Source organism: Schistocerca cancellata, chromosome 9, assembly GCF_023864275.1.
Source record: "Schistocerca cancellata isolate TAMUIC-IGC-003103 chromosome 9, iqSchCanc2.1, whole genome shotgun sequence".
In the NCBI taxonomy this organism is placed as follows: Eukaryota; Metazoa; Arthropoda; class Insecta; order Orthoptera; family Acrididae; genus Schistocerca; species Schistocerca cancellata.
In genome coordinates, this window is record NC_064634.1 from 186,272,862 (window position 1) to 186,299,394 (window position 26,533).

General features: G+C 42.7%; 1 protein-coding gene and 1 non-coding gene across 2 annotated transcripts in view; one reads left to right on the forward strand and one right to left on the reverse strand.

Annotated features, from left to right (window-relative positions):
- Positions 1 to 26,533, forward strand: part of LOC126100723 (odorant receptor coreceptor) — a 338,496-nt gene that overhangs the window by 49,124 nt on the left and 262,839 nt on the right. The window lies entirely within an intron of this gene.
- Positions 1,294 to 1,368, reverse strand: Trnas-uga (transfer RNA serine (anticodon UGA)). Its single transcript has one exon. It is a non-coding gene; the product is annotated as a tRNA-Ser (tRNA).

The window sequence follows — 26,533 nt, forward strand, 5'->3', positions numbered from 1 at the left end:
TAGCACGGGAAGAGTTAGGAGTTCGACTTGCCCACGCGTTGTTAGAGAATGGAACGGTAGAGAAATAGTGTGAGAGAGTGTTTTGATGAACCCTCTGCCAAGAACTTGAGTGTGAAAGGCAGAGTATTCGGGTAGATGTAAATGTTCGTGCATACAAACGGGCAATAATCTAGTAACCACGGTAAAGAAAAAGTAGAAAGCATCCGAGTGGTCAGGTTATTTGGAATAGTTTCAGTTAAGGCACTTATTTTAGCTATCGAAACTTTCAAGGCAATAAAACCCTCGGGACAGCGGTTACTGCATACTGCGTTCCCACAAACTCCTTTCGTGTAGTAGTCCATTTAACCTGTAGACTGGAAAAGCGTTTTAAGCTGATAACTTAGTTTGGTATTTGGGAACATACCGGTAGTACTGTTTGTAATGAATTAAAAAATGCTGTGTCCAGTTAACAGTTTCATTAACTCCTTCACACAAATCCGCTGCGTCTTGTCACGGTCCGCGCGGTTCCCCCCGTCGAAGGTTCGAGTCCTCAATCGGGCACGGGTGTATGTGTTGCCCATAGCGTAAGTTAGTTCAACTTAAATTAAGTAGTGTCTAAACTTATGGACCGATGAACTAAGCAATTTGGTCCCATTAGATGTTACCACAAATTTAAAAATCCTTTTACAATAACGCTTGATACACAAAACAGTACCTATTGAACCACGTGCTGAAGGCAACCGTGCGTGGTTATCACCGAGTGGCTTAGCGCGTTACAGAGGGCGGACATAAATATCGAAAAATCTCGAGAAAAGAATGCTTGAAGATAAAAGCAGATGCTAGCCGAGCCTGCAGGTTTCACTATCGTATCCGACCACGAACAGCATCTTTGCAGTGTCCTCAATATGTTGCAACTGTCAGTCGTGATCAGAACAGTATTGCGTCCAGAATGAGATTTTCACTCTGCAGTGGAGTGTGCGCTAATATGAAACTTCCTGACTGATTAAAACTGTGTGCCGGACCGAGACTCGAACTCGAGACCTTTGCCTTTCGCCGGCAAGTGCTCTACCAACTGAACTACCCAAGCACTACTCACGACCCCTCCTCACAGCTTTACTTCTGCCAGTACCTCGTTTCATAGCTTCCAAACTTCACAGAAGCTCTACTGCGAACCTTGCAGAACTAGCACTCCTGGAAGAAAGGATATTGCGGAGACATGGCCTAGCCACAGCCTATGGGATGTTTCCAGAATGAGATTTTCACTCTGCAGCGGAGTGTGCGCTGATATGAAACTTCCTGGCAGATCAACATTGTGTGCCGGGCCGAGACTCGAACTCGGGACCTTTGCCGTTCACAGGCAAGTGCTCTACCAACTGAGCTACCCAAGCACGACTCACGAGCCGCCCTCACAGCTTCAGTTCTGATAGTACCTCCTCTCCTACCTTCCAAACTTCGCAGAAGCTCTTCTGCGGAACTTGCAGAACTAGCACTCTTGGAAGAAAGGATATTGCGGAGACATGGCCTAGCCACAGCCTAGGGGATGTTTCTAGAATGAGATTTTCACTCTTCAGCGGAGTCCCGAGTTCGAGTCTCCGTCCGATACCCAGTTTTAATGTGTCAGGAAGTTTCAGAACAGTATTGTATGTACATGTGAGTATATTATGTCGGAGATCAGTGCCGTCGCATGTGGGAAAATTGTTGTCCCTCGTTTGGTGGGTGCTTCCGTAGCTAACGTAGCCTAAATGCTTAGTGTTTGAAGAGGCACGTATCGCAGATTTATAGCACATACACAGAAAGCGCAGACACATCATTACGCTAATTCTTAACGCGGACGAAAGTCTGTGTAGAGTGTCCGTGATTCAGGGTGACGAAAAATAAACAGGACGACAGCTGCGTATGTCACTGCAGAAGTGAATGTTCCACTGGCTAATCAAAAGGAGGCGAAGGGAGCTCCATAAGTAGGGAACTTCAGGGCGAGTTGGAATTCTAAAATCGCTCATCAGTGACGCAGACTGTCCCTAACAGGAAAACTGGTGCCGCAGCCGTAAAACATGGACTATGGACGAATAGAAGGAAGATATTTTGAGATGAGTCTTGTTTCATACTGTTTCCAATTTCTGGCCAGTTTAAGTCCAAAAGGTGATGATTTCGGCAGCCATATCGTGGCGTTCCAATTGTCTTCATGGTTATTCTGCAAGGTCGCATTAATGCCAGGGATTAGACGACCATTTTGGCTGACCAGGTCCATCCCACGGTACAGTGTTTGTTTCCCAATGCTGGTGCTGTGTTCCAAGACGACACGGCCCTTGTTGTCCGCCGCTCGTGGTCTCGCGGTAGCGTTCTCGCTTCCCGAGCACGGGGTCCCGGGTTCGATTCCCGGCGGGGTCAGGGATTTTCACCTGCCTCGAGATGACTGGGTGTTTGTGTTGTCCTCCTCATTTCATCCTCATCCAGGAAAGTGGCGAAATTGGACTGAGCAAAGATTGGGAAATTGTACGGGCGCTGATAACCACGCAGTTGAGCGCCCCACAAACCAAACATCATCATCATCACGGCCCTTGTTGACATACCTGGCACCGTCTACGATTGATTTTGTGAACACGAAGGTGAATTGCAGCATCGCCACTGGGCACCACAGTCATCTCATTTCAGTATTACTGAGCCTTTGTGGCCTACTTTTGGTGATAAAAGTGCGTGATCACGATCCACTTCCATCATCATTACCAGATCTAGCGACCATATTGTGGAAAGAATAGTATAAGATTCTCTTTAGGAGCTTACGGGACTCGGCTTTATCCTTTCCGAGACGACTGGAAGCTGTTTTGAATGCCATAGGTTTTCCTACACCCTTTTAGGCGTGGTAATGAGTTGATGCTACCATATTTTTGTCCACCCGGCAAAGGCTTCGCACTTTGTTTATTCTACGATGCCGGCGCACTCGCACTCACGACTCAACGCTTTTGACGTCCACGACATCTGCACTACGTCTGGCGTCACAACATATGTAGCGAAGGTTTCATTCTGGCGACATATGGTGTAATTATATTTTACTAAACCGTATTTTACATGATATATTTTACTAAACCGTATTTTACATGTTATCCTCAGGGAGTCACACCTAGTGACACGTGGCTGGCGACCACGGGGCCCCGAGCTGAGTCCTGACATTGCTTCCACTTACTTATGCCAGGCTCCTCACTTTTATCTTTCCTATCTGGCCACCCTCGGCCAGCTCTTGTTCTTTTCCGACCCTGACGCTATTAGGTTTCTAGGGCTACGGGTCTTTCATTTTCCAACCTATACTTCTCATGCAGCGTCTGACCCGGAGCGGGCAGCTGCAAAAGGCGTCTGTATCCCATGTTAGGGGCGGCCTCCAGAACTGCGGAAGGCAACGGAATACCACCGCAGATTATCTTCCCTGCATAATGCAGCCTTCATTTTATGCACAAAAAATGGCTTCCTCTCATGTTAAATCAGTGTCCGGAGGTAAAATAGTCCCCCATTCGGATCTCCGGGGGGGACAACTTCAAAGGAGGCAAAAAATCAAAACGAGAATTGGTACCTGGAATGTCAGAACTCTGCTACAAGCAGGAGAACTAGAAAACCTTAAAAGAGAGATGGAAAAGAATCGTATGGACCTCGTAGGAGTTGCTGAGTTAAGATGGAATGGACATGGAGAGTTGCAGTCAGATGAATATGTATTCTACTACTCAGGAGGAGAAGTAAAAGGAATTAATGGAGTAGGAATGATTATGACAAAGGAATTGGCTAAATGTGTGGAATATGTAGACTATGCAAATGACCGGGTTATTGGTGTAAGGCTGAAAGGAGCACAAAAAGATTTACTGATTGTCCAGGTGTATATGCCAACTTCAGAACATGATGACCAAATTGTAGAGGAAACGTACAATGTAATAGAGAGAATAATGGACGAAAATAAAAAATGCTGCAAAATAGTAATGGGAGACTGGAACGCCATTGTGGGAGAAGGGAAAGAGGGAAACATAGTAGGCAGTCATACTCTTGGAAAGAGAAATGACAGAGGTGAATGGTTAATTGACTTCTGCAGGGAAAGGCAGCTGATAGCGGCAAACACATGGTTCAAGAACCATAAGAGGAGGCTCTACACTTGGAAATCACCAGGGGATAAATACAGAAACCAAACCGATTTTATACTGGTAGAAGAAAGATACAGGAATGGAATCAAGAAGGTGCACACATTACCAGGTGCATATATTAATAGTGACCACAACTTACTTATGGCAGAAATAGAAATAAGAATGAAAAAACTGAAAAAGGCGACAATGGTGAAGAAGTGGGATCTAGAGAAGATAAGGTCCAACAAAGAACAAATTACAGAAATGCTGTCTCGGGACTTTCTAAACACATTACGAGACAAAGAAGCACCTGATAATGCCAACGAGTACTGGAATATGCTGAAAGAAGGAATCATTAAAGCAGGACAGCAAAATATAGGATATGTAAAAGGGAAAAGGGCAAAAAAACCATGGGTCACACAAGAAATGATTTCCAAGATGGAGGAGAGAAGAAAATTGAAAAACAAGAACACTGAAGATGCAAGAAAGATATACCGAAGGTTAAATAACGAACTGCGAAGAGAAACAGAGCAGGCTAGGAAAAAATGACTAAAAGAGGAATGTGATGAAATTGAAGAACTGGACAGGAAGGGAAGATACGACTTACTATACAACAGAGTAAAGACTATGACATGGGAACAAAACAGAGCAGGAAGTGCTACTATGGAAATTTTGAGTAAAGACGAAGAGGTAGTGTACAAAGAACGTGACGATGTCCTCCAGAGATGGGAAGAATTTATAAAAGAGCTATATGACACAAATAGCAAACCAGAAACTCTGGAACTTGAATCACACAACAGTGTAAGTGATGAAGAGAAGGGACCGACCATCATAATGGAAGAAGTAAAGTCTGCTAGTGCTGCAATGAAAAATGGCAAAGCAGTAGGTACAGATACAATACCGGGAGAAATACTAAAATGCTTGAACCACAATGGAATAAGAGAAATATTGAGGTTATGTAATAAAATATATGACAGTCGTGAATGGCCTGAGGACTTTTTGACAACAGTAATGATTCCATTACCGAAAAAACAAGGAACCAAGAAATGCAGCGAGCACAGGACAATCAGCCTCATTTCACATGCAGCCAAGGTGATGTTAAGAATAATTAATAAAAGACTTGAAAAAGTAATAGAGGAGAATCTCGGCGAGGAGCAGTTTGGCTTTAGACGGAATACGGGCACCAGAGATGCAATAGGGCTACTACGAATCTTGGGAGAACGGTTTATTGAAAAAGGAAGAGACCTATATATGTGCTTCATCGATTTAGAAAAGGCATTTGACAATGTGGTTTGGGACAAGCTGGCGACTATTATGAGGGAAAAGAGAGTGGACTGGAAAACCAGAAGACTTATAAACTCATTATACCTTAATCAAAAAGTTTCAGTTAAAGTGAGAGGAGAAAGTACAAACTGGATCAGACTAGGGAAAGGAGTAAGGCAAGGATGCTGTTTATCACCTACTCTTTTCAACCTGTTCTTGGAAAATATGATTGACCAATGCTCATTAGATGACAAAGGAGTAGAAATTGGAGGAAGAAGAGTAGGGTGCTTGAGATTTGCTGATGACATGGTCCTTCTAGCCACAGGGGAAAAAGAATTACAGGATTTGTTGGACACCATTGCAACTAACGAAAAAAAAAATGGAATGAAAATTAACACAAATAAAACAAAAGTATTGGCAATAGGAGGAAATAAGGAAATAAAAATTGTGCTGAATGGAGAAACACTAGAACAGGTGTAAAATATTAAGTATGTTGGAAGCAGGATAGACACCGACTGGAAGTGCACCACAGAAATTAAAACAAGGATAGCAATGGCAAAAGAGGCGTTTTATAAGAAAAGGAGAATCTTCTGCAGCGGTCTGGACAGAGAACACAGAAAGAGACTCATAAAATGTCTTGTATGGAGTTCTTCTATATGGCGCTGAAATATGGACTATGAGGAAAAAAGACAGAGATCTGGACATGGCGGAAGATGGAAAGAATAAGTTGGATGGACAGAGTAAAAAATGAAGAGGTACTGAGAAGAGTGGGAGAGAAAAGAAAGTTACTAGATGTAATAAAGAGAAGAAAAAGAAATTGGATTGGGCATATATTAAGAAAGAATGACGGACTGATAAAAACAGTTTTAGAAGGTTATGTAGAAGGGAAAAGGAAGCGAGGAAGGAAGAGATTCCAGATACTGGATGACATACAGCAGCCTTAAGAAGGAAGCAATGGATCGCAGAGAATGGAGAGGCAAAGGACCTGCTAATATAGTAGATAACTGATGATGATGATGATTTTACATGTTATAGATTGACACAGGAATTTTATTTACCTGGTCTGTTCCATTATGGTTTGCAGCTATGGACTTGCATCACAATCTACATCTACATGATTACTCTGCTATTCAGTGCCTGGCAAAAGATACAATGAACCACCTTCAAGCTGTCTCTCTACCGTTCCACTCTCGAAGGGCGCGCGGAAAAACGAGCACTTAAATGTTTCTTTGCGAGCCCTGATTTCTCTTATTTTATCGTGATGATCATTTCTCCCTGTGCAGGTGGGTGCCAAAAGAATGTTTTCGCGATCGGAGGAGAAAACTGGTGATTGAAATTTAATGAGAAGATCTCGTCGCAACGAAAAACACCTTTGTTTTAATGACAGCCTCCAATTCACGTATCATGTCTGTGACACTATCTCCCCTATTTCGCGTTAATACAAAACGAGCTGCCCTTCTTTGTACTTTTTCGATGTCATCCGTCAGTCCCACCTGATGCGGATCCCACACTGCACAGCAATACTCAGAACAGTGCGGACAAGCGTGGTGTAAGCAGGCTCTTTTGTAGACCTGTTACACCCTCTAAGTGTTCTGCCAATGAATGGCAGTCTTTGGTTTGCTCTGCCCATAACATTATCTATGTGATTGTTCCAATTTACGTTATTTGTAATTGCAATCGCTAAGTATTTAATTGAATTTATAGCCTTCAAATTTGTGTGACTAATAGCGTAACCGAAATTTAGCGTATTTCCTTTAGTACTCGTGTGAATAACTTCATACTTTTCTTTATTCAGGGTTAACTGCCACTTTTCGCACCATACAGATACCTTATCTAAATCATTTTGCAATTCATTTTGGTGATCTGATGATGGTAAATGACAGCATCATCTGCAAACCACCTAAGACGGCTACTCAGATTGTCTCCTATGTCGTTAATATACACTACTGGCCATTACAATTGCTACATCAAGAAGAAATGCAGATGATAACCGGGTATTCATCGGACAAATATATTATACTAGAACTGACATCTGATTACATTTTCACGCAATTTGGGTGCATAGATCCTGAGAAATCAGTACCCAGAACAACCACCTCTGGCCGTAATAACGGCCTTAATACGCCTGGGCATTGAGTCAAACAGAGTTTCGATGGCGTGCCCATGCAGCTTCAACACGATACCACAGTTCATCGAGTGTGGTTACTGGCGTATTGTGACGAGCCAGTTGCTCGGCCACCATTGACCAGACGTTTTCAATTGGTGAGAGATCTGGAGAATGTGCTGGCCAGGGCAGCAGTCGAACATTTTCTGTATCCAGAAAGGCCCGTACAGGACCTGCAACATGCGGTCGTGCATTATCCTGCTGAAATGTGGGGTATCGCAGGGATCGAATGAAGGGTAGAGCCACGGGTCGTAACACATCTGAAATATAACGTCCACTGTTCAAAGTGCCGTCAATGCGAACAAGAGGGGACCGAGACGTGTAACCAATGGCACCCCATACCGTCACGCCGGGTGATACGCCAGTATAGCGATGACGACTACACGCTTCCAATGTGCGTTCACCGCGATGTCGCCAAACACGGATGCGACCATCATGATGCTGTAAACAGAACCTGGATTCATCCAAAAAATGACGTTTTGCCATTCGTGCACCCAGGTTCGTCGTTGAGTACATCATCGCAGTCGCTCCTGACTGTGATGCAGCGTCAAGCGTAACCGCAGCCATGATCTCCGAGCTGATAGCTGCAAACGTCGTCGAACTGTTCGTGTAGATGGTTGCTGTCTTGCAAACGTCCCCATCTGTTGAGTCAGGGATCGAGACGTGGGTGCACGATCCGTTACAGCCATGCGGATAAGATGCCTGTCATCTCGGCTGCTAGTGATACGAGGCCGTTGGGATCCAGCACGGCGTTCCGTATTGCGCTCCTGAACCCACCGATTCCATATTCTGCTAACAACCAACGCGAGCAGCAATGTCGCGATACAATAAACCGCAATCGCGATAGGTTACACTCCGAACTATATCAAAGTCGGAAACGTGATGGTACGCAATTCTCCTCCATACACGATGCACCACATCAACGTTTCACCAGGCAACGCCGGTCAACTGCTGTTTGTGTATGAGAAATCGGTTGGAAATTTTCCTCATGTCAGCACGTTGTAGGTGTTGCCAGCGGCGCCAACCTTGCGGAATGCTCTGAAAAGCTAATCATGTGCATATCACAGCATCTTCTTCCTGTCGGTAAACTTTCGCGTCTGTAGCACGTCATCTTCGTGGTGTAGCAATTTTAATGGCCAGTAGTGTAGATCAGGTACAACAGAGAGCATATAATACTACCCTGGGGAACGCCGGATATTACTTATGTTTTATTCGATGACTTTTCGTCTATTACTACGAACTGTGACCTTTCTGACAGGAAATCAGGACTCGAGTGGCACAACTGAGGCGATATTCCATAGACACGCAGCCTGGTTAGAAGACGCTTGTGAGGAACGGTGTCGAAAGCCTTCTTGAAATCTAAAATTGCTGACAGAAATTTTTTGCATTATGTTGTAGATAAAGCTCGACAAAAAATACCTTTTTGATCGTGACTGTTTACTATGGGTATAAAACGTCTCAGTGTATTGCAAAATCTTGTCGTATCCACTCTTATAGCCTTCATAAATTTATAATACTACACTTTACAGTTTTTAATGTAAGCCGCAATAAAAGATAATCAGTTACGATACAGCTTGGAGAAGTCAGCTTTTCGAAACGCAGACAAATGAATGTTCCATTTGCCAGTAATTCCAGCGATGGCTAATATCTGCATTAGTTGCTAGCCTATTTTTTCTACAGAATGATGACGAAGTCCCCTTACGGCCTATCACGTGTCGACATATGTCACATCGTATTCATGGTAGATCACAGCAGACGACAACTCTGAGATAGGCTGACTATTCTTTGTTATTTATTGCAGAGTGTCTGGGTGTACACCATCGTTTTCATTACACATATGATTCTCCTCCATGCACGACGTGAAATTCTCCTCAACTTTGCTGGCGTGATGACAATAAATGCACGTCGAACAGTATCTGTAAGTTCGTCAGATTTTTCGTAAAGTGTCGTGGCAACCTTCTGTTAAATGAACCCCCATAACGCATTTTCGCAAGATGACAGATCAGGACTTCGAGGTGGCCACTCCAAAGGTGCAGGCAAGTGGACACAGCCGCGTCGAATCCTTTTAACAGGAAATACCCCATTGAGATACTCTCTAACGAAGATAGCATAATCGGCTGGTTCTCCATTCTGCTGGAACCATACGTGACCGAGCAGTCCTGATATTTCAGATGTGGAATAAACAAATCACGTAGCGCGGTGAGACATGCAGTGCCTTTCACAGTACCTCCAAAGAAATACAGACCTGCTAAGTGAGTTGCATACACTGTAGTTCAGATCGTGTCAAGTGGTGAGTTGTGTTCAAGTTCTTCGTAAAAATGGGTATCTTTCTTACTCCATAAATAAATGTTTCTCTCATTTTCTCTGCGATATATTGCACATTTGTTCGACAAAAACACTTTTTTCCTTGAAGGAAGAATTGTGAAGACATCGAACATTCGCCCACGAGCCTGATGGCGTTTGTACATGTCATTAACGCTCAATTCGCTTACGAACGGAGATTTAAACGCGTTTAACTTCTAATAATTCTATACACGTTCTTGTAATGTCGAGTATGGAACTCCCAGTTCATGTGACCACTGGTCGGCCACGGTGGCTGACCGGTTGTAGGCGCTTCAGTCCGGAACCGCGCTGCTGCTACGATCTCAGGTTCGAATCGTGCCTCGGGCATGGATGTGTGTGATGTCCTTAGGTTAGTTAGGTTTAAGTTCTAGGGGACTGATGACCTCAGATGTTAAGTCTCATAGTGCTCAGAGCCATTTGAACCATTTGAATCATGTGATCGCTTCTCAGGAAACGGACTCTTTTGGCGGACATTCAACAGACGCCGCAGCCTCCACACACGTTTCCAGCCTTGTTAGTCGTCCTGAGAGGGGCTTATGTTTCATGAAACCAGTTCCAAAGAGCTTTTTCTCCCTCTGTGGAACTGCTGATTTTGGCGGTGAAGGCTTCTGAAACCTTACAGCGAAATTATGCTCAATATCTCTCATTGACTTTCCTGTATGGGCTCGTTCGAGAGCCCAAGCGCTCATTACTATTTCTCCATGATGTACGCCGTGATTTCGTTGTATATCCGCACCTACATCAATAGGAAAGAACAATTCATTACGATCTATCTAATGCAAGGCATGGAATGGAACTTCGTGATCAGTCTGTACTTGGTAAATGCAACAGGAAGAACAATCTTGTCTGTCGGTCACTTTCAGTTACTACACGGTCTAAGCACGTCTTGGTCCAAAAATTTCAATTTTCTTTCGAAGAGTGTCTTTTCTTTATTAGATGACTGAAAATGATAAGATACAATTGCGATAGACAGTTTTAGTGTCTTAGATAATGCTGGTTATGCTTATACAATAATGGTTTGAAAATCTAGGATATTATATCTGTTGGCTTAAACAAGTGAAATAAATTTTATTATTCGTTACCTTCCTAATTCGTACTGCTGAGTAGAGCAGTTCGTTAGTGTTACGGGCCCTGTGCTAACTTCAGCAGGCCCTGGAATAGATTACAGACATGTACCTGGAAACGAATAAAACTTCCACAGTCTTCCTGCAGCTTCGCTACTGTTGCGCTGCCAAGCGACTAGCCTGTATAAACCCTCTAAGAATGGATATGGAGTGGAGAAGTACGATCAGATGAGTCCCTAGTTCGGAGCTTACTGAATTAGTATAAATTGTAGCAGTAATCAGAAATAAAATCAGAAATACCATTTTTTCAGTTTCCAAAGGATGTTGAGAAGTAATTAAATAATATAATGAATTACAAATGCTGATTTTAAATTTTTTAGTTAAACATTTCAGACATGTGAGATATTGTTCAATATTTCTGTTCGTATGTACTATCTTCAGAGGTTCTCCTCTTAATGGGACTGGCACTATTTTAACCAACTTTTCGTGATGACACTACTGTATAGGTGTGTAAAAATTCTCTGAATGCAAATAAGCATATCAATCAGCAACTTTTTCGATACCAGGTTTTGTACCTTAAATCTCCCGCAAAGTGTACATATATTCTTGTCGTTACCTACTACACTGAATAAGGAAATGCATACATCGTGTTTCAAGTAATATTAACATGGGCGTGTATATATTACTAATAAATTTTTGAAATTAGCAGATTATAAGAAAGTTCATGAAAGCAAGGAAACTTTTTTTTATTGCGTTACGTTATCTTCATATCATCGGATAGATAGACTACTGTTAATGTACGAATAGTGTAAAAATGTTTTGTGGAACAATACTCGAAAAAGAAGTACAAACGACGCAAAGTATCAGAAAGTACGGGCGAAACCACAGAAAGACTCATAATCACTTGCTTTTGAAACTCTAATATATCAGGTTACATTTCATGTCTCGTTGCAAAGGATTTTCAATGGTCCGAGTACTAGTCGGATACTGTGAATCGTTACGCATACATTGCGTTCAGATTCAATCGTTTTACCATCACATCAGCAGTAAGGAGGGTTATTAGTTTAATTACATTTGCAAAACCACCGACTCATTTAGTGACTAGCAAATAAAGAGGTATCAATAATAAGAAGAGCAACTTTTCAAATTACATATTATGAAAATCGTTTGTTACTACAGACTAGCCGCTTGGAGCCGTAGCATCGCTGCAGCTGTCAGTATTTTTTTCTTTTTTTCCCCCCGTTGGGTTTCCCGACCGTTTGTCATATACTGTGGTAGCACACGGAGCAGGTTGCGGAGGTAAATAAAATTATTCCGTAAAGTGTATCTACGTGGATTTTATCATTATTGGTAGAGCAACGGTACACCCAAATTTTTAATTGTCGATAATAAATTCAAGTGACTCGTTTCGGAGTTAGGACTACCAGTCTAAAACTGCTACATTTTCCTTGTACATCATGCCTGAGAGTTCATAACATCATTTTAATTATAATCCCCTCTACATGTTACGCTTTCCTACTGGGCTCCAAACGAGGTACCCTTAAAAAAATTAAAAATTAAAAAAAAACGATTTTTTAAAAGTAATTATAGTATTAATTTATATATGATATTAATTTATGGAGCTGGGACCTGGATAAACTAACTAAACCAGAGGTTGTACAGAGTTTCAGGGAGAGCATAAGGGAACAATTGACAGGAATGAGGGAAAGAAATACAGTAGAAGAAGAATGGGTAGTTTTGAGGGATGAAGTAGTGAAGCCAGCAGAGGATCAAGTAGGTACAAAGACGAGGGCTAGTAGATATCCTTGGTTAACAGAAGAAATATTGAATTTAATTAATGAAAGGAGAAAATATCAAAACGCAGTAAATGAAGCAGGCAAAAAGGAATACAAACGTCTCAAAAATGAGATCGACAGGAAGTGCAAAATGGCTAAGCACGGACGGCTAGAGGACAAATGTAAGGATGTAGAAGCTTATCTCGCTAGGGGTAAGATAGATACTGCCTACAGGAAAATTAAAGGGACCTTTGGAGAAAAGAGAGCCACTTGTATGAATATCAAGAGCTCAGGTGGAAACTCAGTTCTAAGCAAAGAAGGTAAAGCAGAAAGGTGAAAGGAGTATATAGAGGGTCTATACAAGGGCGATGTACTTGAGGACAATATTATAGAAATGGAAGAGAATGGAGATCAAGATGAAATGAGAGATATGATACTGCGTGAAGAGTTTGACAGAGCACTGAAAGACCTGAGTCGAAACAAGGCCCCGAGAGTAGACAACATCCTATTAGAACTACTGACAGCCTTGGGAGAGCCAGTCCTGACAAAACACTACCATCTGGTGAGCAAGATGTATGAGACAGGCGAAATACCCTCAGACTTCAAGAAGAATATAATAGTTCCAATCCCAAAGAAAGTCGGTGTTGACAGATGTGAAAGTTACAGAATTGTCAGTTTAATAGGTCACAGCTGCAAATTACTAACGCGAATTCTTTACAGACGAATGGAAAAGTGATACAAGCAGACCTCGGTGAAGATCAATTTGGATTCCATAGAAATGTTGGAACACGTGAGGCAATACTGACCCTACGACTTCTCTTAGAAGATAGATTAAGGAAAGGCGAACCTACGTTTCTAGCATTTGTAGACTTAGAGAAAGCTTTTCACACTGTTGACTGGAATACTCTCTTTCAAATTCTGAATGTGGCAGGGGTAAAATATAGGGAGCTATTCAAGTTTGTACAGAAACCAGATTGCAGTTATAAGAGTCGAGGGACATGAAAGGCAAGCAGTGGTTGGGAAGGAAGTGAGACAGGGTTGTAGCCTCTCCTCGATGTTATTCAATCTGTATATTGAGCAAGCAGTAAAGGAAATAAAAGAAAAATTCGTCAAAGGACCTGGAAAAGCAGCTGAACGGAATGAACAGTGTCTTGAAAGGAGGATATAAGCCGACGAGAGTGTCCGAGCGGTTCTAGGCGCTACAGTCTGGAACCGCGCGACCGCTACGGTCGCTGGTTCGAATCCTGCCTCGGGCACGGATGTGTGTGATGTCATTAGGTTAGTTAGGTTTAAGTAGTTCTAAGTTCTAGGGGACTGATGACCTCAGAAGTTGAGTCCCATAGTGCTCAGAGTCATTTGAATCAATTTTGGAGGATATAAGATGAACACCAACAAAAGCAAAACGAGGATAATAGAATGTAGTCGAATTAAGTCTGGTGATGCTGAGGGAATTAGATTAGGAAATGAGACACTTAAAGTAGTAAAGGAGTTTTGCTAGTTTGGATTGGTAGAAGTAGAGAGGATATAAAATGTAGACTGGAAATGGCAAGGAAAGCTTTTCTTAAGAAGAGAAATTTGTTAACATTGAATACAGATTTAAGTGTCAGGAAGTCGTTTCTGAAAGTATTTGTATGGAGTGTAGCCTTGTATGGAAATGAAACATGGACGATAAATAGTTTAGACAGGAAGAGAATAGAATATTTCGAAATGTGGTGCTACAGAAGTATGCTGAAGATTAGATGGGTAGATCACATCACTAATGAGAAGGTATTGAATAGAATTGGAGAGAAGAGGAGTTCGTGGCACAACTTGACTAGAAGAAGGGATCGGTTGGAAGGACATGTTCTGAGGCCTCAAGGGATCACCAATTTAGTATTGGAGGGCAGCGTGGAGGGTAAAAATCGTAGGAGGAGTCCAAGAGATGAATACTCTAAGCAGATTCAGAAGGATGTAGGTTGGAGTAGGTACTGGGAGATGAAGAAGCTTGCACAGGATAGAGTAGCATGGAGAGCTGCATCAAATCATTCTCAGGACGGAAGACCACAACAACAACAACAAACAACAATATTAATAAGTGAACAAGAAAATTGAAGTGCCGATTTTTAATATTAATTATACAAGGAAGCAAATTAAACTTACATAATTTCAAAGGAACTTTGCCATGGATGTACACAAAGAAAAAATCACGTGTGTACGTAGCCGCAAAAGTGGTAAAAGAAGCTGATGCTTTCATATTCATAAATCTGATGATGCCTTCTCTATCACACGTTAAAGACACCAATACACGAACATAGAAAATTGATGTGTTAGCTATCTTCACCCTGCCTACTGATCAGGTGCTATGGTAGAAATGACATATGAAGGTAACAACGGTTCGCGAAAATGCATTCTACAGATGCTCATGTTTAAATGCTGCAGTTAGTTCTTTTACAGTAACACAAGCTTATCGGGCAGCTACAATGTCACAACTGTTGCGTCATTGATGTTGCCAAAAGTGGAAAACAAAACGTAATAACGAAGTGGTCGTGGGCAACAAACGTTGTTTATGATCGCCGTTTTTTGCTTGCTTGTGTCTAAGTGAAAACGGAACTAACTTTGTGTTCGTTAGTCGCGGTCACGACAAACTTTGAAGCGTTCCTTATTGTCAGTTTCTTCATTTTGGTGGCTAGGCCCTCCCTTGTTCGATGGAAACTGAATTTGTTTTACGCTATGCCTTGAAGGAGAACACGAACGGGTTGGACTGAAAGGCGAAGAGCTAGAGAGACACAATTTTTGCGTAGACGAAGTAATAAGAGTAATGTTCACCTTGACAACGATAATTCTGTTTTTGTTTTGAAAGATAGATTGAAATGTGCAATGAATGAAATTCCTAATAATTTAAAAGCTATAATTGCAGTTTTATGAATTTACAGTACAGAATTTGTGATGCAAATCATTTCAAATCTGAGGTTACTTTATTTCAATACAACAGAATTCGAATTATGCTGCCACAAATGAATAGATAGTTTGGCGCTGTTAACAAAAATTTATTAATCAAGGGACTGGATCAGAGCTCACTGCAAATGATCGAACAATTAAAGAGAATTAAAATAATGATTTCAAGTATATTCGTAGTTAATATGCGGCATTTGCTATGGGTCAGTTCTGAGGCTAAAATTTCATTCACAGTTTTACTTGGAGTGCTTTACTTTAAAATACATGGCACTTTTTATCCCAGATTGAGTCTGCTGACACAATTGGTCAAATTTCGACCACAGGCGATGACAGTTTTAATTATTAGTCTATATAAATGTTGTTCCTTGAAAATAGTCCACATTAGATATTAAACACTTATGCCACAGCTTTATCCGATCCCTGAAATTCTTCTGGAATTCGATCTCTGAGACAGCTTGTAATCCTCTGACCGATGAGTTTTTAATCCCGTTCATGCTTGTAAAATGACCGTCTTTTAAGCTATCCTTTATTTTTGGGAACTAAAAAAATTCAAATCTGGCCAGTACAGATGCTGGGACGTTCTATTTGGTTAAAATTTACGAACACTCTACGAAGTGTGATCTGGTGCTTTCTCAACGTACAAAAACCAAGAATGGTTTCGCCGCAAATCCGGGCGCTTTTCGGATTAATTCACACGGACGGCACTGAATTTGTAATATCCCTTACTGATCGATCTCATAGTGAGCTGTATCGGTAAAATCGAATACCGCAGCTAACATAGCCTTCACATGTGACCGCTCTTATCGCGCCCTTTCCGGTCTTGGCGATCCGTATGCTTCCACTGAGATGGCTGAGCCTTAGTTTCGACGCCATATCTGAAAACCAAAGTTGCAGTACCCTTTGTGACTCCTTTCAGGGCTTCTTCATTATCTTTGACACTGAGCATCTGACATTCGCCGCTGGTTTTTGCTCGAAATTAAACAGTTTTCGGACAAATGTTTCTGTCAAACGTTTCATATCGAAAACATTCGAAAAATATCATGGTATGACGTAATTTATATGCCAACATCGCCTGCAGCTTCTCTGACTGTGATGCGGTGGTAGCTCACAACCATCACTCCCACTTTTTCCATTATTTCGTCTGTTCATGCTGTGCTGGGGTGTCCGGAATGCTCGTGATCTTCCAAACACTTATATACTTGTACTACTCACCATCCATTTTTATTCTCATAGCAGACTAGCCAAAAGCAGTATTAACCATTTCTAACACTTTGCAGCATGTTATTCCAGTCTTAGAAAAAAATCTTAACTTCGTCCGAACAGGCTTCGGAAGTCCCTACGGTGCTGACCGATCGCCGTGTCATCCTCATCCAATAGAGCCACTGGATGTCGACGTGGAGAGATTGGTACCACAGCGCTATCCCGGCTGTTGTCAGTTTTCGTGACCGGAGCCGCTACTTCCCAGCCAAGTGGCTCCACAATTAGCCTCACAAGGGCTGGGTGCACCTCGACTGCCAACAGCGCTCAGCCGACCCGCGCGGTCACCCAAGCAAGCACAAGGCAAACGCAACAACCGTTAACTCCGGTGATCTGACGAGAACCGGTGTTACCAATCCGGCAAGGCCGTTGACATATTCCGTTCTCATAGCAAGATTTAATATAAGTTCTCAGATCTATACGATAAAAAATATACAAACATCAAAAAAATTTTTGCATCACCTCACAGAAAATTGGAATAGAGATCAACATAAACATAATTTCCACCCTTTTTTATTGCTCATGAAAACCACACTTTGCTTGTTGTACCACCATACAGCGAGACCCTCAGAGGTGGTGATCCTGATTGCTGTACACACCGGTACCTGTAATACCCAGTAGCACGTCCTCTTGCATTGATACATGCTTGTATTCGTCGTGGCATGGTATCCACAAGTTCATTAAGGCACTGTTGGTCCAGATTGTCCCACTCCTCAACGGCGATTCGGCGTAGATCCCTCAGAGTGGTTGATGGGTCACGTCGTCCATGAACAGTCCTTTTCAGTCTATCCCAGGCATGTTCGCTAGCCACTCTAGTCGAGCGATGTCGTAATTCTCAAGGAAGTCATTCACAAGATGTGCACGATGGGAGCGTGAATTTCCGTCCATGATGACGAATGCCTCACCAATATGCCGCCGATATGGTTGCACTATCGGTCGGAGGATGGCATTCACGTATCGTACAGCCGTTACGGCGCCTTCCATGACCACCAGCGGCGTACGTCGGCCCCACATAATGCCACCCTAAAACAGCAGGGAACCTCCACCTCGCTGCACTCTCTGGACAGTGTGTCTAAGGCGTTCAGCCTGACCGAGTTGCCTCCAAACACGTCTCCGACGATTGTCTGGTTGAAGGCATATGCGAAACTCATCGGTGAAGATTGACATCAGTCCCGAATGGTCCATTCGGCATGTTGTTGGGCCAATCTGAACCGCTCTTCATGATGTCGTGGTTGCAAAGTTGCATCTCGCCATGGACGTCGGGATTTAAGTTACGCATCATGCAGCCTATTGCGCACAGTTTGAGTCTAACACGACGTCCTGTGGCTGCACGAAAAGCATTATTCAACATGGTGGCGTTGCTGTCAGCGTTCCTCCGAGCCATAATCCTTAGGTAGCGGTCACCCACTGCAGTAGTAGCCGTTGGGTGGCCTGAGAGAGATATGTCACGGACAGTTCCTGTCGCTCTATATGTCCTCCATGTCCGAAAAACATCGCTTTGGTTCACTCCGAGACGCCTGGCACTTCCCTTGTTGAGAGCCTTTCCTGGCACAAAGTAATAATCCGGACACGTTCTAACCGCGGTATTGACCGTCTAGGCATGGTTGAACCACAGACATCACGAGCCGTGTACCTCCTCCCTGGTAGAATGACTGGAACTGATCGGAGGTCGAACTCCCTCCATCTAATAGGCGCTGCCCATGCACGGTTGTTTACATCTTTGGGCGGGTTTAGTGAAATTTCAGAACAGTCAAAGGGACTGTGTCTGTGATACAGTATCCACAATCAAGTCTGTCTTCATTAGTTCTGGGAACCGGGGTGGTGCAAAGCTTATTTTGATGTGTGTATAATCGTCCATACTACCGGAACATATCTACCGGTAACCCTCTTGATATCTGACAACGGACTAAGAGTCGTATACAGATAATGCAGGAATACTTTTTTGTGTTTACCAGCACAAAAACGACAAAATCTGAACACTGCAACAGGCGACATTACAAAGTTCCCATTACTTTTTTAACGCCTAATGTTCTTTTTTTTTCAGAGGCGTGTCTAAGAGTTAAATACGGATCTGACGCAGACAGATAAGCTTTGTTGCTATTCGTGGCCATCCTAGAACTAAGCAACGGCTCGTTGTATAACTCGTCGATACCGCCGCGAGTGGCCACAATTGTGCAAGGACGAGACTGTACCGACAGACAGGGGCTAACGAGCTGTGTTATTAACCTGCAGCGGCTGCCGGCGCCTCCAAAATATTCATGACCACCGCGACGCGCCGCAGTGCCTCTGCCGTCTCGCCTGTCGCTCTGATCGCCACACTCCGAACTTTTGCGATCGATAGGGAGGTCAGTAGCGGCTCTGTCGAACAGACGGAATGGCGATGGTCGGGACTGTCACAACCAACGTGACCGACTTATCTCGACAGTGCTCTAGTACTACGGAAATACGAGGTGCATTCAAGTTCTAAGGCCTCCGATTTTTTTTCTAATTAACTACTCACCCGAAATCGATGAAACTGGCGTTACTTCTCGACGTAATCACCCTGCAGACGTACACATTTTTCACAACGCTGACGCCATGATTCCATGGCAGCGGCGAAGGCTTCTTTAGGAGTCTGTTTTGACCACTGGAAAATCGCTGAGGCAATAGCAGCACGGCTGGTGAATGTGCGGCCACAGAGAGTGTCTTTCATTGTTGGAAAAAGCCAAAAGTCACTAGGAGCCAGGTCACGTGAGTAGGGAGCATGAGGAATCACTTCAAAGCTGTTATCACGAAGAAACTGTTGCGTAACGTTAGCTCGATGTGCGAGTGCGTTGTCTTGGTGAAACAGCACACACGCAGCCCTTCCCGGACGTTTTTGTTGCAGTGCAGGAAGGAATTTGTTCTTCAAAACATTTTCGTATGATGCACCTGTTACCGTAGTGCCCTTTGGAACGCAATGGGTAAGGATTACGCCCTCGCTGTCCCAGAACATGGACACCATCATTTTTTCAGCACTCGCGGTTACCCGAAATTTTTTTGGTGGCGGAGAATCTGTGTGCTTCCATTGAGCTGACTGGCGCTTTGTTTCTGGATTGAAAAATGGCATCCACGTCTCATCCATTGTCACAACCGACGAAAAGAAAGTCCCATTCATGCTGTCGTTGCGCGTCAACATTGCTTGGCAACATGCCACACGGGCAGCCTCGTGGTCGTCCGTCAGCATTCGTGGCACCCACCTGGATGACACTTTTCGCATTTTCAGGTCGTCATGCAAGATTGTGTGCACAGAACCCACAGAAATGCCAACTCTGGAGGCGATCTGTTCAACAGTCATTCGGCGATCCCCCAAAACAATTCTCTCCACTTTCTCGATCATGTCGTCAGACCGGCTTGTGCGAGCCCGAGGTTATTTCGTTTTGTTGTCACACGATGTTCTGCCTTCATTAAACTGCCGCACCCAAGAACGCACTTTCGACACATCCATAATTCCACCACCACATGTCTCGTTCAACTCTCGATGAATTTCAATTGGTTTCACACCACGCAAATTCAGAAAACGAATGATTGCACGCTGTTCAATTAGGGAAAACGTCGCCATTTTAAGTATTTAAAACAGTTCTCATTCTCGCCGCTGGCGGTAAAATTCCATCTGCCGTACAGTGCTGTCATCTCTGGGACGTATTGACAATGAACGCGGCCTCATTTTAAAACAATGCGCATTTTTCTATCTTTTTCCAGTCCGGAGAAAAAAAATCGGAGGCCTTAGAACTTGAATGTACCTCGTACATTACCACATCACTATATCGAGCGAGGTGGCGCAGTGGTTAGCACACTGGACTCGCATTCGGGAGGACGACGGTTCAAATCCGGATCCAGCTATCTTGATTTAGGTTTCCCCTGATTTCTCTAAATCGCTTCAGGCAAATGCTGAGATGGTTCCTTTGAAAGAGCACGGCCGACTTCCTTTCCCATCCTTCCCTAAACCGATGGGACCGATGACCTCTCTGTCTGGTCCCCTCCCCGAAATCAACCAATTAACCATATCACTGTGATCCTTATTTCCACTCTCGTAGCGATTTTTCGTACCTTATACGGCACGGAATGTTCAACGACGTACGCAGAGATGTCGAGAGCCAAAGGTTGGTAAAAATTTGTTTGTTAACAAAACTATCGATGCGCTAAGCATACAGTTTCATCTTCATACTTGGAGAGATGTTTCCGTGTATCCTAGGATGTTATAGTCCTATATGAAATCGCTAGGCGTATCGAAGCTTATATTCAGTCACTCGTCAGCCAATCTGGTATGGCAACAGAAGACAGCACAACCAAAGCTGGAGTTTTAAATTTCGCATTTAAAAAATTATCTACGCATGAACATCGTACACACATACTATCGTTTTACCGCCGTACGTTCTCCCGCACAGACGACACAGCAATAGGTATTTCTGGCAGCGAATTCGATTTTAAAATGATTGTTCTTCGGCTTCGGCCCCATACTTAGCTTATCTCTCATCCAATGCAGAGTCCCAAGCGAAAAGTAAAAAGCGCAGGTGACTCTCGTGCTTTTAAGAAAAGTAAAAGACATTAACCGCAAATTTACACAGCAGTAAGTTAAACGTCGTCTTTCTGCAGACATCTTGAACATATTCCTAGTTCAAATATAATAAATTACCTTGAGAGAGAAAACCCTCTTCCGGCCACTGTGGCCGAGCGGTTCTAGGCGCTTCAGTCCGGAACCAACCTGCTGCTACGGTCGCGTGTTCGAATCCTGCCTCGGGCATGGATGTGTGTGATGTCCTTAGGTTAGTTAGGTTTAAGTAGTTCTAAGTTCTAGGGGACTTTTGACCTCAGATGTTAAGTCCCATAGTGCTTGGAGCCATTTGAACCATTTAAAAAACCCTCTGTCCTCAAATCAACATCGATTTAGAAAAAATCTGACGTGCGAAACTCAGCTTGCCCTTTTTCCACAAGGTTTCCTGAAAATCATTGATGACACGTTTGACACAGTGCCCCACTGAAGACTGTTAACGAAACTTATAAGATACGGAACTGGTTCTCAGAGATGCAAGTAAATCGAAGAATTTTTTAAATAACGGAACCCGGTACGTTATTCTGAACGGCAAGTGCTCATTGGAGACAGGGATGCCGTCAGGAATGCCTCAGAGACGTATCGTAGGACCGCGCTTGTTATACACAAACAATCGGATAGATCGGATGGGATCTGCGGCTGTTTGCTGTCGACGCTGTAGTGTACGATAAAGTGTGTACATTGAGCGACTGTAGTCGGATACAATAACACTTGGATAGAATTTCTATTTGCTCTAATTGTGGAAAAATGGCTTCAAATGGCTCTGAGCACTATGGGACTTAACATCTATGGCCATCAGTCTCCTAGAACTTAGAACTACTTAAACCTAACTAACCTAAGGACAGCACACAACACCCAGCCATCACGAGGCAGAGAAAATCCCTGACCCCGCCGGGAATCGAACCCGGGAACCCGGGCGTGGGAAGCGAGAACGCTATCGCACGACCACGAGATGAGGGCTGTGGAAAAATGTAATTATATGCGGATGTATAGGTAAAAAAAAAAATCCTATAATTCTCGAATACAGTAGTCGTGATGTGATGGTTGACACGGTCACGTCAAAAAAAAAAAAAAAAAAGAGTAACGTTGCAAAGCGACATGTAATAGAACGAGCGCGTAATGCCGGTTGTAAGGAACAAAATGGGTGATGTCGGTTTACTATGAGAATTCTGTGAAAGTGTAGCTCATGTATAAAAGAGATAGCTTACGGAACACTTGTGCAGCCCATACTTGAGTACTGATTTGGCATCGTCACCAGGTCGGATCTACGGAAAGCAATGAAGCAATTCAGAGATGTCCTGCAAGATTTGTTACCGGCGGTTTCGATCAACACTCGAGAATTCCGTGAACTCAGACGCGAATCGCTGCAGGGAAGGTTACGTACTTTTCGCGAAATACTTGAGAAAGTTTACTTTCGACAGAATTTTATAAGAGCTCACATCAATCAAATAAGTGACCCATATGTTGCCGTACTGCCTATTTTCACGAAAGCCGATCAGTTGATTTAGTAACTTTTAATCGATTACAGCGTACTTTCATCAGTCACCCTGTGTTGTACATACTGCTTGCACTGACCATCTCTTGTAACTGACGTCTCACTACCAACTGCCTCGCTCAGAATTGCGTTCTATACTTATTAAACTAGCATTATAATTCGCTATTTCTCACAAAATAATATCTGGTTATCAATAATGAACTCCTAAAATACGGCGGAATTTCTTTCCATCTGAGACTACTAAATCTGTTTAATATATGTTATAAATGGAGAGTAACACAAGAAGTATGGCAACAAACAAAAGTCAAATCGCTTTTTAAAAATGAGATAAAGTAACTGCCAGAACTGAAGAGAGTTTAGCTTTTTGACGCAACGTAAAAGGCTTCCAATACGTTCTTAAATAGCAGACTAAAAGTAATACCAGTGTGTTTATTAAGGGAAGAATAAACGTGTTTCCGTAGAGGAAGGTCGACAACAGATGCTGTTTTTGTCACTAGGTAACTGAGAAACATTCAGAAATTAATTGAGAGTAGTATGTAGCATTTGTTGACTTGTAAAAAGCCTTGGATATAGTTAATAGACCAAAACAAATTACACTGAAGAAGAGTGTGTACTCACTCCTTTTAATAACCATCTTAAGGAGTCTTCACTAGATCGCAACTGTCATGTTAGACGAAGTGCAGGTAGCTACTTTTTCACAAACAAGTAATCAGACAAGGATACAACATTAACCAATGCTTTTTAGTGCGTATGAAGACGATACACTTCATGGATGGAAAAACCCCAGTTTCATGCCGATATTAAAATAGATACAGAGATTATCTTGAATTTTGTTTCAGACTCAGAGGACTGTACAATTTTAACACTGAAAGAAAGTGATCTGTAACAAGGAATTTACCTTCTAAGCAAAGTAGTCGAAAACCACAATATAACTAAACCTACATGAAACCTATTTCAATGGCTTTCACAAGAAGAGACCTCATAAGAAAAAAAAAGCGTGATGAAAATTACATTAATGTAAGTAAGGTTAGTCATTTTAGCAATTGTGACATGTTACCAACACGAATATGGCAAAAATATCGACACGAAAGTAGCATAAATTGGAATTATATGTGAAACAATAAATAGGTACTTCAGAAAAAAGCACAAACATAACAAAAATTAAGTTTTATGCAGTAAAGGCCTTGCCTATAATACTCTATTGAAATGAGGGTTGTGTCATTCGCAAACGAAAAGAGAGTAAGATCCAGTCATCTGAAATGAGATTACTTCAGACTGTGAAAGGGTATGCCAGAGTAGAGAGATTAAGAAATAACGCTGTGAGAAAGGAATTGAACATAATGAACGTAAGAAGAAAATCGAAGACAACAGAAAGAAGTGGAATGAACACCTCTACAGGACGAAGTGCGCACTCTACCTTATAGAGTCAGAAATTGTAATACTGTAGGCTGAAGAAGTCTGGGAAGGCTAATGAGATATCGTTTTCAGCGTGTGATCTTAGAAGAGTTTACACATTCTGCAAGTACATGACAGAATCATCGTTACAGTCAGAGGAACGCTACGCAGCTATTTTCGTTATTTCAGTAGACTGCGCCATAGCGTTATGAAATTGTATAACATTTCACTTTACTCGTGAGTTTTGCATGGTACCACAACCTTACATTTAATTTGCTTAGGACATGGCAGACACGTAACGTGAATCCTAGGCACTGAAAAATATGTTAGAATTATGTTTACTACGTTAAAAAAAGGGAAGAAAAGGCAGCAAGAGAGAGTTAGAGAGAGACTAGCCACTTCAAAACAGTTTGACTTAACCCTCCAACCATAGAAAATTATTTCTTCATTTCTTGCACAAAAGTAGCTAATTCTAAGTGAGATGCCGGCCGGAGTGGCCGAGCGGTTCTAGGCGCTACAGTCTGGAACCGCGCGACCGCTACGGTCGCAGGTTCGAATCCTGCCTTGGGCATGGATGTGTGTGATGTCCTTAGGTTAGTTAGGTTTAAGTAGTTCTAAGTTCTAGGGGACTGATGAACTCAGAAGTTAAGTCCCATAGTGCTCAGAGCCATTTGAACCATTTTTTTTTCTAAGTGAGAATTAGTTTCGCTCACACAGACAGTCTTAAGCTTCCGAGAAGCTGTTAAAAACTTATTCTGTGATGAAATTACATGTTTAACTTGCAGAACAACATTTCCAAATTTGGAATTCTAAGAAAAAACACCACTAATATTCATCATCATCATTTTCTTTGGGCGTTTGTCCCACTGTAGCGTGGAGTCGCCCTTCTTGCTGTGGATTTGGCGATGTTAGTGTCAGAGGGTGGCCAGATGCCTTTCCTGTCGCCATCCTGTACCCCCTGGGACGGAATTAGTGTACCCCAGCTGTCTGCGTCTAGTGTAAACCTGGAAACAGTGCGAACGTTTTCCAATGTCTGCGAATCGTGTAACTGAGGCGGGACGTGGGGACCAGCCTGGTATTCACGTAGTGGGATGTGGAAAACCGCCTAAAAACAACATCCAGGCTGGCTGGCTCACCGGCCCTCGTCAGTAATCCGCCGGGCAGATTCTATCCGGGGCTGGCGAGCTTACCCGAGTCCAGGAAGCAGCGCATTAGCGCTCTCGACTAACCTGCCAGGTAAAAAAGAAAAGAAAAAAAAATCACTAATATTGGCACCTGAAATTAACTTTTACCAAAAAAGAATGAGTTAGGGGACATTACACATCTTCCATAATCGAACAAGGAAACAATGTGCCTGGCAGGTAGCTGGAACACATTTAAAAGTGTAAAATATATTTTGAAAACCAAAATATTTCGCGACATACAGCAGAAGTGAACAACATCCATCAACAACGGGTTAGAGGGCAAAATTAGTTTGTGATATGTAACAGCACATAATGAAATTTAGAGGAAGACACGTACCGCTATGTGCACTGATCAGTACTTTTGAAGTTTAGTGATAGTTGTACTGAATTATAAACATCAAAATCAGTTTTTTGATGCAATCCAAACAAACGCGTTCAAGAGTAAGCATCAAAGTACAGTATAAAACGAGAAATGAAGAATGTTTCAGGGGCCTTGTAAATATCGTGTTTATCTAAGACAGGTTGGAAGCAGGAAGGCTGCACAAAAGATACTCATGTGCAGGGACTGAGGACAATATTTGATCCCATAGGAAGATCCCACAGAAAAAAACAGGGTAAGTTCATTTAGTTGGAAAATGAGTTTATCGCACATTCAGATGACCTACCGTTAGTACTACAACGCAGTTAAAAGGACTGTCAAATAAAACGGAAAGTTGCGACTTCGTAGGCTTTCCTGGCGTAGTAAGTCTTGAAAGACACTTCGGGTTTGCTACCGGATCCTAAAGTCAACTCGTTTCAATATTTCGGCGATCCAACTGTTCGCCATCTTCAGGAGAATGCTGCTTCTGCGGGAGTCATCAGCAGCAAACCCGAAGATACTCTGAAGATGACAAGTTACCGAGATAGGAAGAGTTTCAGTTTTAGTGCTAACGGAGAGAACGTTGTAAGTTGGTCTTCCGATGGAAGAAGGTTTGCTTCCACAGTTTACATTACAACTGTTAGGGCATTGTGTT